This window comes from Myotis nattereri (assembly GCF_964212035.1).
Source record: "Myotis nattereri genome assembly, chromosome: 16".
Taxonomy (NCBI): Eukaryota; Metazoa; Chordata; class Mammalia; order Chiroptera; family Vespertilionidae; genus Myotis; species Myotis nattereri.
The window spans coordinates 49,458,080-49,472,371 of NC_138091.1; the positions used below are offsets into that span (position 1 = coordinate 49,458,080).

Genomic DNA, 14,292 nt, shown 5'->3' on the forward strand with positions numbered 1-14,292 from the left:
AAAATACAGAAACATGAATAATTCCATTTTGAGCCACTTATCTCTGGGTTGCTTTGGGTCAGGGTCATGGAGCCTGTGGGCTGGCACTGGGTGGTTTGAACGAGAAGTTTCAGGGCTTTGCAAACTACCACCATTAAGCTGTGACTCAATGCACAGTGAACTATTTGATGCCTTTAGAATCAGAGACTAACCACCAGGAAATTGGGCCACGTTTGCAAGAACGTGGCCTGGCCGTCCAAACAGCACAGAACCACAGCGTTCCCCACCACCTTGGGGTGTTCCATTTAAAACAGCAGAGTGACTTCCCCGGAATGGCCCCGATTTCTTTCCGAGGACCATAATTCAAGCTTCTGAGGCTGAAGAACTTAATTCTGCATCGTGATTTTATTTAAATTGAGGACTTTTTCTTGGGTGTGCAGCATGGATCCCAAGACAGCACAAATGCTAAAAGTTGACAGAAGGGGGAGCACTTGGGACTTTGAAATAAAAAACAAACAAACATGGTCTCCCCTTTACATAACAGGGCTTGGTCTGTTTTTCAAAACCAGTGCTCTCTCCAGCTGCACGTAGCCCCAGATGTTCTCCGTGTGAGGTTGGGGTATAGAAAGCCCTTTGAGGCCCTGAGCTCATGTCAGAACGCCCACCTACTTGCTCCCTTTCCACATTGTTTACAAGAACAATCCATTATTCTCACCACCCTGCAACTTGAAAGTCTGCATGACCCTGTAAGGGTAGAAAAATAAATAAACAGGAGGGAGCTAGAAAGATGATGGTGGAAATAAGGCAAAGAGCGGATAAATCCTAAAGCAGGAAAAAGAAACAGCTGGGAAGGAGCTGGGAAACAAGGGAGGGAGTGTGCTTGTTTTATGAACATAATTGGCTGAAAAGTTCCTAAAAGACGACAAACAGAACAAAATAAAATAAAACAAAATAAAACAAAAACCCACAGACAAAAACAGCCCCACAGACCTTTCCAAACCTTAACTATTCATGTATTGTGTTTCCATTTGTAAAATATTAGGTTTCATGGGCTTTGCTCTCCCAGCAGAACAACTTATTTTTATCTTGCAGATGCAAACAGAATGAGTGAGTAGGACAATGGTAGATTCAGGTCTCAGTTCTAAGTCTTCCCTGTTAGGTTGAGGCACACAGAGTTGCCAATATTTGGCCGTTTTTGACCTAGGGAAACGGCAATTTCATAGGGTGCAACCTAAAATACTTGGGTATAGAGTGCAAAAAAATTTTTCCAGCACCATTTATGAACCACTCTGTCTCTCCCCCGCCCCGAAATGAAATATTCATGGTTGTGTAGGAATGTGTGTGGAAGAGAATGTTCATAATAGTGGCATTTGCAAGAATAAGATGTAAAACTGAACTTAAAAGTCCATGAATACTTAGATGTGTTTTTATTGTCTTTAGGCTGCTTTGGCTTCGTTAAGGGCCTTGAATCTGTAGCGTGATATTTCAATCAGCTTGGGAGAATTCTCTGCTCGTCTTTCTCCACACACTGCTTCTGTCCTGTTCAGTCTCTCCTTGCCTCCTGGGAATTAACAGTTACAGGAAAGTTAAACCATTTGACTTCATCACATGTATTTCTTTTTTTTTTTATTCTTTTAATTAAATCTTTATTGTTCAGATTATTACATTTGTTCCTCTTTTTTCCCCCCCATAACTCCCCTCCTCCCAGTTCCCGCCCCACCCTCCGCCCTCACTCCCCACCCACTGTCCTCATCCATAGGTGCACGATTTTTGTCCAGTCTCTTCCCACATCTCCCACACCTCTTTCCCCCCCAAGAATAGTCAGTCCATTCCCTTTCTATGTCCCTGATTCTATTATAATCACCAGTTCATTCTGTTCATCAGATTATTTATTCACTTGATTCTTAGATTCACTTGTTGATAGATGCATATTTGTTGTTCATAATTTGTATCTTTACCTTTTTCTTCCTCTTCCTCTTCTTAAAGGATACCTTTCAGCATTTCATATAATCCTGGTTTGGTGGTGATGAACTCCTTTAGCTTTTCCTTATCTGTGAAGCACTTTATCTGACCTTCAATTCTGAATGATAGCTTTGCTGGATAAAGTAATCTTGGTTGTAGGTTCTTGGTATTCATCACTTTGAATATTTCTTGCCAGTCCCTTCTGGCCTGCAAAGTTTCTGTTGAGAAATCAGCTGACAGTCGTATGGGTATTCCCTTGTAGGTAACTGAGTTTCTTTCTCTTGCTGTTTTTAAGATTCTCTCTTTATCTTTTGCTCTTGGCATTTTAATTATGATGTGTCTTGGTGTGGTCCTCTTTGGATTCCTTTTGTTTGGGGTTCTCCGCGCTTCTTGGACCTGTAAGTCCATTTCTTTCACCAGGTAGGGGAAGTTTTCTGTCATTATTTCTTCAAATAGGTTTTCAATATCTTGCCCTCTCTCATCTTCTGGCACCCCTATAATTCTGATGTTGGTACGCTTGAAGCTGTCCCAGAGGCTCCTTACACTATCCTCGCATTTTTGGATTCTTTTTTCATTTTGCTTTTCGGGTTGGGTGTTTTTTGCTTCCTCGCATTTCAAATCATTGACTTGATTCTTGCGCTCCTCTGGTCTGCTGTTGGGAGTCTGTATAATATTCATTATTTCAGTCCGTGTATGCTTAATTTCTAGGTGGTTCCCCAATATAACATCGAGGGTCTCATTAGTTTTCTTGTAGATCTCATTAAGTTTATCGGCGGCTTCTAAACAGTTCTTGAGAGACCTTAAAAGTGTGGTTCTGAACTCTATATCTTCCATTGACAATTTTGTCCTGTTTCTTTGTCTCCGCATTTTGTTATGCTTCCTTGGTGCACCCCCTAGTGGTCTTTGTGCGCAGTCTTATAGTTAAGCCTTGATTGTTGTAGCTAATACCAGGGAGGGTTTGACCTCCAGGCCAAGTGGCTATGAGAATCAGCTGTGTCAGCAGTGAGAGAACTTCTGTCCTCTAGGGAGGTGCTAATCTGGTGTTTGCCTGAGGCTATCCGGCAAATGCCTGTGTGCAGGGCTTGGGCGGGGCAGGTCGCACAGGATCAACAGGGTGGGCCAGAGAGAGCAGTTATGGCGGCTCTCAGTCCTGTCCCCAGGGGCTCTGCCTCCCTGAGTCCCAGCACCCGCTGCAAACCTCGGAGAGAAAGCTGCACTCGCTCTGACCGAAGCCAGACAGTCCCGCTTCTCCCGTTTGAGTCTGGGTCCCTAAAGACTCGCCTGTATCTGGAGCTCAGAGTCTGCGACTCCCTCCCGATTGAAAACGCCAACCACGCCCTCCGCCACCAGCCCGCTCTGCACACTCCGCACCTCAGAATTTGACTTCAGCACAGCGCCTCCTCTGAGTGTCCGTATGCGTTTCTCTTTCCTCCTAGTTGTAGGACTTCCACTCAGCCAGCGTTCCTGTGGTTCTGGGTGATGTCCCTTCCGTTTTTTGGTTTCACTTTTGAAGTAGTTGTTCAAAGCAGCAAACTCCGGCGTTAACCTATGCCGCCATCTTGGTTCTCCCACAGTTACCTCTCATCACATGTATTTCTTGCCCACTGTGTCCTCTTTCCTTTCTTTTTACTTTTCGTGCTTTAGTTTGGGTATTTTCTGACAGCTTGTCCTTGAGTTCACTAATTCTGTTTCCTGCTATTTCTAATCTGTTGGTAAAACCATGCAATGAGTTATTAATTTTAGATATTATATCATTACTTATAAAATATCTATTTGATTTTAATAAATCCCAATGATCTACATAATTCTCTATCTTGCTTATCTATTCTTTAAAAAAATATTTTTATTGATTTCAGAGAGGAAGGGAGAGGGAATGAGAGATAGAAACATCAGTGATGAGAAAGAATCACTGATTGGCTGCCTCCTGCACACCCTACACTGGGGATTGATCCAGCAACCCAGGCATGTGCCCTGACTGGGAATTGAACCGTGACCTCCTGGTTCGTAAGTCTAAGCTCAACCACTGAGCTCTGCCAACCGGCTATGCTTTATTTTCTTTAACAAGTCAGGAGGATGTTAAAGTTTTGGTTTACTCACTTTAGTATCTGAATCTCCTGAGGTTCCATCTAGCTCTCTTGGCTCTTTCTTAGTTTATAGTTTACTAGAGGCCCAGTGCACAAAATTTGTGCACTGATAGGGTCCCTAGCTGTTGCTGGCTCTTAGCCTGATACTCCCCCCCGCCCCACCCCACCTACTGCGGCCTGGGCCTCCCTCCCTTCCCCCAGCCAGCCCCACCCCCTGTCCAAATTCCCTGATGACCTCCTGGTGGAGGGGACAATTTGCATACTATGCTTTTATTATATAGGATGGTTATTCTCTACTCTAACATAAAGCTATTTGGTCAACTGATTCTCTTTTTATCATTGGCTGAATGATAAATTATAGGGATTCTGGAAGATGTTTTCCCTCAAAGAGGATCAAATTTTCTTTTGGCAATAGACTGAGAAACAGCCATTCACTTTGATCCTGACTTTGTAAGGGCTTGCCTCCTTAAGTTTTGCCTCTCTGGTTTTCAACAGAAAATCCAAGGTGTTTACAGAGCCCTCCAACTTGGCAGCCTCTGCAAGTACAGGGTCGCTGCTGAAATCTCTGGCCGCAATTAGCCCCCCTCTGCTGCTTTTGACTAGATTTCTTGGAGTTAGTCTACACATTGGCACTTTACAGATACACCAACTCTGTCAGGGGTACTTGTGTGCAGAATTTGAGGCTCACGCTCTGTGGGTCTCTTCTCTCCAGGATTACGTTCCAGCCACTACCGAAGCCCTGAACCCCGAGCTCTGTCTCCGAAATTCAGTCTGACGGCTGCTTTCTGCTGAGGCTTAGTTCCAGAATTAAGTATGGATAAGTATGGCACTCGCCTCGTGTGTGTCCCTTCTTTCAAGGTCATATCCTTTCTAGTTATTATATTCTTTGGTTGTTCTCTACTGCCTTTGAATATGTTCCCCCAAATCTTGCCACTGCTATTATCAGGAGGGTTACTCTAACACAAGCTTGCAAAGCTACTTGGTCATGTTGGGATGTGGCCCACGTTTAAATGGATTTAAGTTGTGCATCGCACTCCGAAGAATAAGATGAGACTTTAAAAATTTGACACGGTAAGTTATTTAGGGACTCAAATAAATAAGGGAAATTGCAACATTTTGTGTTGGGATAAGCTTCAGATTCCAGGGCTGATGCCACTTTGAATATGTAGGAGAGACAGGAAAGTCCATGGTTTGTGGATTTTGTGTTCCTTTGGCAAGAAAGAGCATTGAGGGGCAGTGCCCCGTCCCCAGCGCACAGACTAAGTGTATTTGTAAGACACGATGTTGACACTTAAAAGCTGCCTTCGAATTGGCACGCACTACACTTTTGCAAGCCTCATTCTGTTGGGATGCATTTCCAGCCAGCGCTTGCCAAGACCCTTGGGTCAGATTTTCAGAAGACTGAAACATTTGGTGCCACCCAGGTAGCTGGAAGTAGGGAGCCAATATCCCCCTCTGTGTGCAGGGTCACTGTAGAGTGAGTTTCTAGAAGCATTGAAAGTCCATGGATATTTTAAAAATCAGACCAAAAGATGGCACCCTTTGAAAATTAGCTTGGCGAATTAAAAGAAACAATACTGAAAGTGTTCTTTTTAATCTCAAGTGCAGAAATGCAATGCATAGCTGGGAAAAGAACAGCATTTAGTAATGACCTTAAATGACATCTTAATGATGGTTTGAGGGATATTTGTTCAATTGTTTTCAGTTTTTAAAAATTGGCAGAGGAATCTCATGGACTTTCTGGGAAAATTGGAGACATTTTATAATGTTCTAAAGAAAGTTGCAAACAACGATTTTTTTGTTGATGTTAATAAAAGGATTGAGTCAGGGGTATTTTTTTTCTCCCCATTCTTTCTTTACTAGGTAAGAATAGCTACTGGCTAAAAAGGCAGGAAGTAAAACAAGGTTTTAAGCCCTGAGATTTCCTGCACCAAGGTTCCATGTAGGCGTAATTGACTTTCTAAAACCTAACAATAAGGTTAACTAACTTTCTAAAACTTAACAATAAGGTTAACTAGTTCTTCCCATCATAAACCAAAAGTGGTCAGGATAAGAATTTAATTAAAATCCTGCTATGTTTAGAAGCTATAACATGTAGGACTATCTTTTACTCAAACACAGATGGTATTCATATTCTGCATCTATATCTGAGGATATGGGGCTCAAGATGAATTTAAAATTTTAATATGCTACTTCCAAATTTTGGGAATCCACCATCTTAGCTGATAGTCTTTACAAATCCTTCTCTGTTCTAGGAATCTCCTTGGCTTTGCTTAGGGTATTAGCATATTGGGAAAGAGAATCTTTTAAAAAAATATATTTTATTGATTTTTACAGAGAGAAAGGGAGAGGGATAGAGTTAGAAACATTGATGAGGAACACCAATCAGCTGCCTCCTGCACACCCCCTCATTGGGGATAGAACCTGCAACCAAGGTACATGCCCTTGATCAGAATCGAACCCGGAACTTTTCTTCATTCTGCAGGCCGACACTCTAGCCACTGAGTCAAACCAGTTAGGGCAGGAAAGAGAATCTTAATTTTCCTATTATTCCTTCTCTAAATAATTCCTATTCCTTCACCCATATACCTACATTTGTTTGTTGCCAGGGATCAAACAGCTGTTTGCATGGCCTACAGGATATGTTGTTGAGACAGATGGGAGCAAGATCTTATGGCAAAACCTACATAGGAAGCTAGGCAGGTAGTCCAATTTGGTCATTGATCCCAAAGGACAAGGATGAGAAGGAAATGCAGTTTTGAGATAAAAGGCAGAGTTCAAAGTCAAGAGTAAAAGGCAGAGCTTGGAGGAATTCTCTGGGCTGTAGGGACACTTTTCTAGATTTTAGAAATCGACGGGAGCCTTCCATACAGGCAGGGAGTTGTTAAGAGCTCTTGCCTGGCTCAAGTTGGGAAGGTTAGAGTGTGATGACAAGGTCGGTTCATGTCCATGTTTTGCCTTCTCTGAGCTAAATGCACTCATCTCCAGCTTCTCTAAGTTCTGGTGGCTACTGGCTCACAGCTCCTGTCCTCTCCCAAGAATTGCTTTTGGCCAAATGGGAGCCATCTCAGCACCCCTGGGACAGCCAGTGCTCATTGACTAACGCACAGGGGGTGCAGGAGACCAGCACACTTGCCTCAAATGGCACCAACTCTGTGGAGCATGTCGTTGTCCAGAGCTCCTTGTGGGAGAGGTTGGATCTATTTTCTAGCCCAGAGAACTCCTGGACACCTGGATAAAAGTGCCCGGTAGCCCTGAGGAGGAGAGGGCGTCTCCTCTTCCCTGGCCGCTGTGGCACTAGCATTCAAGCCCTATTCAGTAGGGCAGGGGCACCCTCACTGGGGAAGTCATGGTTCTTCACACAGGTCAGTGCATCTCAGGAGAGAGAGAGAGAGAGAGAGAGAGAGAGAGAGAGAGAGAGAGAGAGAGAGAGAGAAACATCCATGATGAGAGAATCATTTATCTGCTGCCTTCTGCGTGCCCCCTACTGCTGAGCCAAGCCGGCTGGGTTCTTTTTTCTTTATTTTTGAATCAGATTGCCCTCATCCAGCACCCTGACTCTCCCACCTCCTTCTCCCTTGCGTGTCCACTCCCTTAGTCATTAAGGCCCCAGGACAATGAGGCCCAGGTCAGCATTAAGCAAAATCAGCAACAAAGCCTTAGGTCTGTTGACCACAGAGACAGAGTTTCAGTCAAACCAGAGAGAACATCTAGCCTCAGTTGTGTTTCAGCTCCAGAACAGCCCCACCAACGACAACCTTGGGAAACCAGACGAAGTGACGCCATGGCTGACATCAGGACCAGAGGGAGGGATCAACCATCCCCTAGCCTGGCACCAACCAATCAGTAAGCCAACGACTCCAAACACAACCCTAACTCTCTTAGTTCCTCATATAACCCATCCTCTAGAAGCCATTGGGAGCTAGGTTTTGAGCATGAGGTTCACCAGTGTCTCAATGAATAATAAACCCTTACTTTCTTGACTGCAAACTCCTGTTCATTGTCTTATTGGGCTCTGATGAGCTCAGGCAAATGGACCTCTTTAGTCCGGCAGCAAGAAGCCATATGTAGCTGTGTGCCATGTTTGAAATGGACTAAAGGGCCTCTCTAATAGAACCTAAATGTCACTATCAAAAAATAGGTGACAGCTCCACAGACAATGGTGCTGTTGATTGCTGTGCGGGGGAGGGGTGTGTCAGGGGAGGTGGGGAGATGGAGGAGGGTATAGGGGGATAACTGGTGATGCATGGAGACTTTCTTTTTAAAAAAATTAAAATTTTTACTTATTTGTTTAAAGGAAACTTGCCTATTTTCACATCTTGCTTATTTATGTTATGTTTTCAAAAGAAGACAGTATTCATCTATATATTTTTGCATAGATGATTTATATCAAGTATAGGAGTTTTATGTCATGTTAAACTCAATCAACTTTTCTTTTTTTTTAAATCCTCACCTGAGGATATATTTTTATTGATTTTAGAGAGAGAGACAGAGAGAGAAACATCAATGTGAGAGAGAAACATCAATCAGTTGCCTCCCGTACTCATCCCGACCATGGATGGAACCTGCAACCTAGGGATGGGCCCTGACCACGAATCAAACTCGCAAGCTTTTGGTGTATGAAACAACGCTCCAACCAACTGAGCCACACTGGCCAGGGCAGCACTTTTTAATTTTATTCTCACATTCCCTAACTGTACAACAGGATAGGCCATATTTTCTCCTTCTCAAAGCAAAACCTTCTTCAAGTTCATTTTGAAGCAACAGGGGAGGATCATTGTGCTCAATTGCCCTGTTTAATCAAAATGACATAAATTTGGATTTACAACCTTTCAACTGGCCAAACTGGCTGAAGATATCAACTTACTTATCACTTCCATGCAATACTGAGAAGCCAAATATGAACAGGAGGGCCAGACCTCTGATGGGTTTAGAGCAGCGGTTCTCAACCTGTGGGTCTCGACCCCTTTGGGGGGGTCAAACGACCCTTTCACAGGGGTCGCCTAAGACCATCGGAAAACACATATATAATTACATATTGTTTTTGTGATTAATCACTATGCTTTAATTATGTTCAATTTGTAACAATGAAAACACATCCTGCATATCAGATATTTACATTACAAATCATAACAATTGCAAAATTATAGTTATGAAGTAGCAACAAAAATAATTTTATGGTTGGGGGTCACCACAACCTGAGGAACTGTTTTAAAGGGTCGCGGCATGAGGAAGGTTGAGAACCACTGGTTTAGAGTGTGAATTTGAGATTTTTTCAACAGCTGTAGGAAGTCAACAACTTAATAAGAACACATCACAAATACTTAATCCATCCAGGGCAACCACAACACTACATTCCCACATCAACAGAGAGATGAACAAAACGTTTTCTGACCCAGGCAACGTGAATCAAAGCAGATGCTAGCCTCTTCCTTTCACAGCAGACGTTCAGGGCATAGTGCCAAGATGAGGCTACTCTTGGTGGTGTATCAATTTGGTCAGGTGCCCGGGCCTAAGTGGTTCATTAATTTCTTATGAGATGGAGACACTATTTAACCATAACTACTTTCTGAATCTGACAGGACAGCTACGGAATCTTGTGCTCTTCATATTTCATTCCCCTTAATCATACTCCAGATTGCAATGTAACTGGATTCAAATTTTAACAGTGACTATTAATTGTGGATCAGGTGAGTGGTAGGTGTTTTCTGTGCCAACAAACCATCAGGTGCTATTAGCTTAGAGATGCAAAAGGAAAAGAATAAGTGAGTAAGAAAGAAAAGTTAATAAGAATGAGTTAAAAATTGGGATTTTCCTACCCTATGATTATTGGAGTACTTATATTTTATGGGAGCTGGTAGGCAGCTCATTAAGCAAAAAAGAGGGATAACACTTAAGAAGGATCATATCTGGTAGTATAATTATTTTACCTATCTGCTCCAAATGCTTTGGTGATTTGTAAAAGTATAAAAACAACTTTCAAATTTACTTCTTTTAATTTAGATTGAGAATTATAAAATTGTATTTAAATGAGATCACATGTAACAACATCCACAAATGGAGTACTACCCAGTGGTAAAAAGAAGGAACTCTTACCATTGGCAACAGTATGGATGGACCTGGAGAGTATTATGCTAAGCAAAATAAGCCCGTCAGAGAAAGATAAGTATTGCATGATCTCACTCATATGTGGAATGTAATGAACATAATAAACTGATGAACAAAAATAGATCCAGAGACATAGAAGCATGTAACTGATGAATTTCAGAGGGAAGTTAAGGGTGGGTGTGGGTAGGGGGAGAGTGAGTAACAGGGGAACTTATATGCATGTATGGATAGCCCATGGACACAGATAATAGTGTGGTGAAGGCTTGGGAGGGGCAGGTGTGGGATGGAGGGGGTCAATGGGGAAAAAACCGCAAAGGGGACATGCCGGAAACCAGGCCATCATTGCTGCTTGACACAGTCACTGCAGGGAAGAAACATCTGCACAGCATATGTTTCAAGGGACCTGGCGTATATGGCATACTGTTCTTAATATGTTTGCTCCCCTTCTTAGCGCTATATGTTTTAACAAAGGTCACCTCTCCGAGAAAGGTTGTTTCCCCATGTGGGGATTTTTCCCTGGAGTTAGGGATTAACAGGACTAAAGAAGGGAATAAATCAGTAAAACCTCTTAACTAAGTGCCAGGCGGGTAGTTAATCACTTTAACTGAGAACAATCACGCTTAAGCTACATAATCTTTACTTAGGATAATCTCCTTCAGTTACTTCCTTGTAGTTTAACAGAACAATAGAGTAGTAACCTTGGAATGGAGATAACAAATGCCCTAACCTTTGGAATAGAATGGATAGGATTAAAATCAACTGGTATAAATACAGATGTAACAGGAGAATAAACACAGGAGAACAAAGGGAGAACCTCACTATGCTGATCAACTGAACACTGCCTATGTGTCTTCATTCTTCGCCGACTCCATCCACACCTTTGGGAACCCCTGGACCTGCTGGGGCTGGACCCCAACAGGGACATATGTAATACTTTCAACAATAAAGTTAAATTAAAAAAATAAAAATAAATATACCAATAAAAAAAAAACCCACCAGAGTTGACAATTAAAAAATACTCACAATTTGCCTCTTGCAGCTCTAATCTCAGAAATTAATTCCCCTTTGATCAGGATCCTTGGTCATGTCATCAGGAAAACCTGTTAAAATTATTAGGAAAAGCTATTCAAATTATACTTTGTCTAATTACGCGGTGGTATAAATTATGTTTATTATGAACTCCAGACTGCTTTCATTCTATTTTTTCAATATCATAATTGAATACAACCAAAGTAACTGTATTGGATCAAAATACTATGTCACATATAAGGGGATTTTTTTTAGTGCAAACAGCTTTCAAGTCATATTCATTGCCAGAGTTGGTAGGAAATACCACACTACTGGGTCTTCCTAGCTCATTTCTTACCTATCTGTATAATCCCAATAGGTACGTACTATGCTGAAATCTGTGCCCTTGTACTTCTTGAGTCCTTTACACATGAAGAATTCTAGGAATGGGAATTCCAGTGATTGGACTTCTGGAGTAGAAAGCATTGGTTGTACCGGAGCAAGAGAGCCTGACAGGCAAAGATTGGTAACATGCTAAGTTGACATGTCCAGGTCAGGAAGTGATATGTCATGAGCTGCTTTTCAGAGAAATCAAGGCTATAACATCCCTGATGATTCCAACAGCCCTGAATAAATCAGACCCAACTTAGTAAAGGAAAGAGAATCATGAGAGAGAAGAATGAATCACAAAAGAGAATCACATCATGCAAGAGAAGAATAAATGACATAGCTTAATGACTTCAACGGGGGAGAATTTATACTCATGGAGCACAAACAACCTGCTACTATGGCGAACAGACGTGGCTTCATTTAATGAAATAACACATGCGGTAGAAAGTTTGCAGGACTCTTAGAAATGCAGTTTTTGTCCTAATACATCCCTCCACCTCAGTCCTGTTGAATCAGCATTGCCCTTTTTTCTCTATTATTCCCTAGCCATGTAGCATGAACATCACTGGCCCAAATGGAGTCAACCAATTCTCTTTCTATTTTTTTCCCCACACTCATTATACCTTTGTTTTTTCATCTTTTCAAACCTCTGAGGATTTGGAGTGAGGGGGAAGAGTGTATTTATTTATCTTGAACGAGAAGTCTTCCATTTAAGATCAAGATGGCAAATAACAAGGAAGCTGAGCATCAGGCTCTTTCCACTCTCCCCTACCTATTTGCACAAGACACACCAAAGAAAGAATGGCATGTTGTTTTACACAAGGCCTTTACTGAACAATTGGGGTAACCAAGTAGGCAGCATGGGGCTCCATTGTCCTTCTGTGTAAGCACAACCTGGAGTGAGCGTGGGAAGAGCTCTTCAAGTCATCTCAGGACGGGGTGGTGAAAACCGGATTCACTTTGTGCCAAAGTCTCAAGAACAAGCCAAAGACTAAGAGGCACTTTTTATTTTTTTAAAAAGCTCATTTATGTAAGAGCCCAGGTGGTGTGTTTTCCTTCCAGCATTCCTCAAAGATAAATAGGTTCAGATCGGAGTCTATTTTTCTGACTTTGTAGAAGGCACAAATGAAGTTTATACTCCATCCTTAATGACATGACTATTGAGTTTCCCAGTTCGTAAGTTTAAAGCAAACAGTATAGTAAAGACATCCTTATGACTTAATCCCAAATCTGTGAAATTTTGGATTCTCCTGTTGATCTTGAATAGGTTCATGTGACAAACTATCCAAGTTGTAGCACATCCCTCATTGAAGCAAGTGCTCAGTGTTTGGCTCAAAAATAAACAGACATTCCAAGTTTGAACTTGAGAGAAGAAGAGGGAAAAGCCCCAGAGGAAATCTTTCATAGGAAGTTGGAATGCAATACAATTTTCGGTGATTCCGGACAGTGTTCACTCTGTTTTCACTGTGTCATTAAAGAGTGACTCAGGACTGGAACCAAGTGGCAATCAATCTTGTCAATATACAAGAAATTATTTGAAATCTTTGGGATGCTTCTACAGCAACCAACAAAGTTGTTTACAACTGTAACAAAGTAGATGTAATCAACTCTTCACTGAGTCCTTTGGCCATCATGTTGGAAACTCTATCAATTAACCTAAGGCAGTGGTCAGCAAACTGCGGCTCGTGAGCCACACGTGGCTCTTTGGCCCCTTGAGTGTGGCTCTTCCACAAAATATCAAGTGCGGGCGCGCATGTACAGTGCGATTGAAACTTTGAGGCCCATGCGCAGAAGTCGGTATTTTGTGGAAGAGCCACACGCAAGGGGCCAAAGAGCTGCATGTGGCTCGCGAGCCGCAGTTTGCCGACCACTGACCTAAGGAATCAACCACTGATATGATTTCATTATTCTTTTTTCCATCACAATAGATACAGATATATGTAGGCATAGCCATAGCCATAGCCATGGATATTCCATTAGAAAGTTTTTTGAGATTTAGAGTCTATGATTAGTAATTTTTTTGGGGGGGGTGGGTGTGTGTGGGGAAGGTTCCAGAATATCTTATTTGGGTATGGAAGTAAATCTCCAATGAAGTCCAAATATTTAAAGTATTTAAATTTACAATAGATAATTGACAAGTATCAAGAAGAGTATGAGATCTTGGAGTAATGACAAAAAGAATAATAATAAACACACACAACAAAGAATAGAACAAGAAAGTCCTGTGATAAATCTGATTTTTTTAGGCTTCACTGAGTGATCTTTCTCCTCTCATACTTCCACTGCTGCTGATCTTCCCAATGTTTCCTCCTGTCACTTTTTGTCTTTTAAGGGATTCCTTCTATGATGAGTCAGTCTTTTCTATTCCCTGAAGCTTTACTTGAAGCAAGCCATTTTTTTTAAATCCGCATGCAACCTTTCTTAAATATAGTACAATTCTTTCAAACACTAAATCGAGCTGTTCATAAAGTTTAAGCCTTGGTGGAGGGCAGCATTTGGCTGTCCAAATGGACCAACCTTCCCTCTCAGCCCATCCAGGAGGATGCTCCATCTGGAGTGGCTGAACGCAGGGGAAGTGAGGTAAAGGTGAAGGGATGGTAGAGACAGACTTCATGATGGTAGTGCTGGAAGTTCAGCAGCAGTGACAGCATTGGGAAGTCAGTGGCTGTGACTGTTGCTGGTGGCATCAATGATCTTGCAGTAGTGGCGTTGGTGCTGTGGCCCAAGTCAGATTGTCCCTGAGATGTGACGTTGGCTGTAT

At 42.1% G+C, this 14,292-nt stretch overlaps 1 long non-coding RNA gene across 1 annotated transcript; it reads right to left on the bottom strand.

Annotated features, from left to right (window-relative positions):
- Positions 1–368: 368 nt before the first annotated feature.
- On the bottom strand, positions 369–11,233 carry LOC308532427. Its single transcript, XR_013996980.1, has 3 exons — positions 11,157–11,233; positions 3,313–3,647; positions 369–1,540 (listed from the first exon to the last, which is right to left on the bottom strand). It is a non-coding gene; the product is annotated as an uncharacterized lncRNA (long non-coding RNA).
- Positions 11,234–14,292: the final 3,059 nt, after the last annotated feature.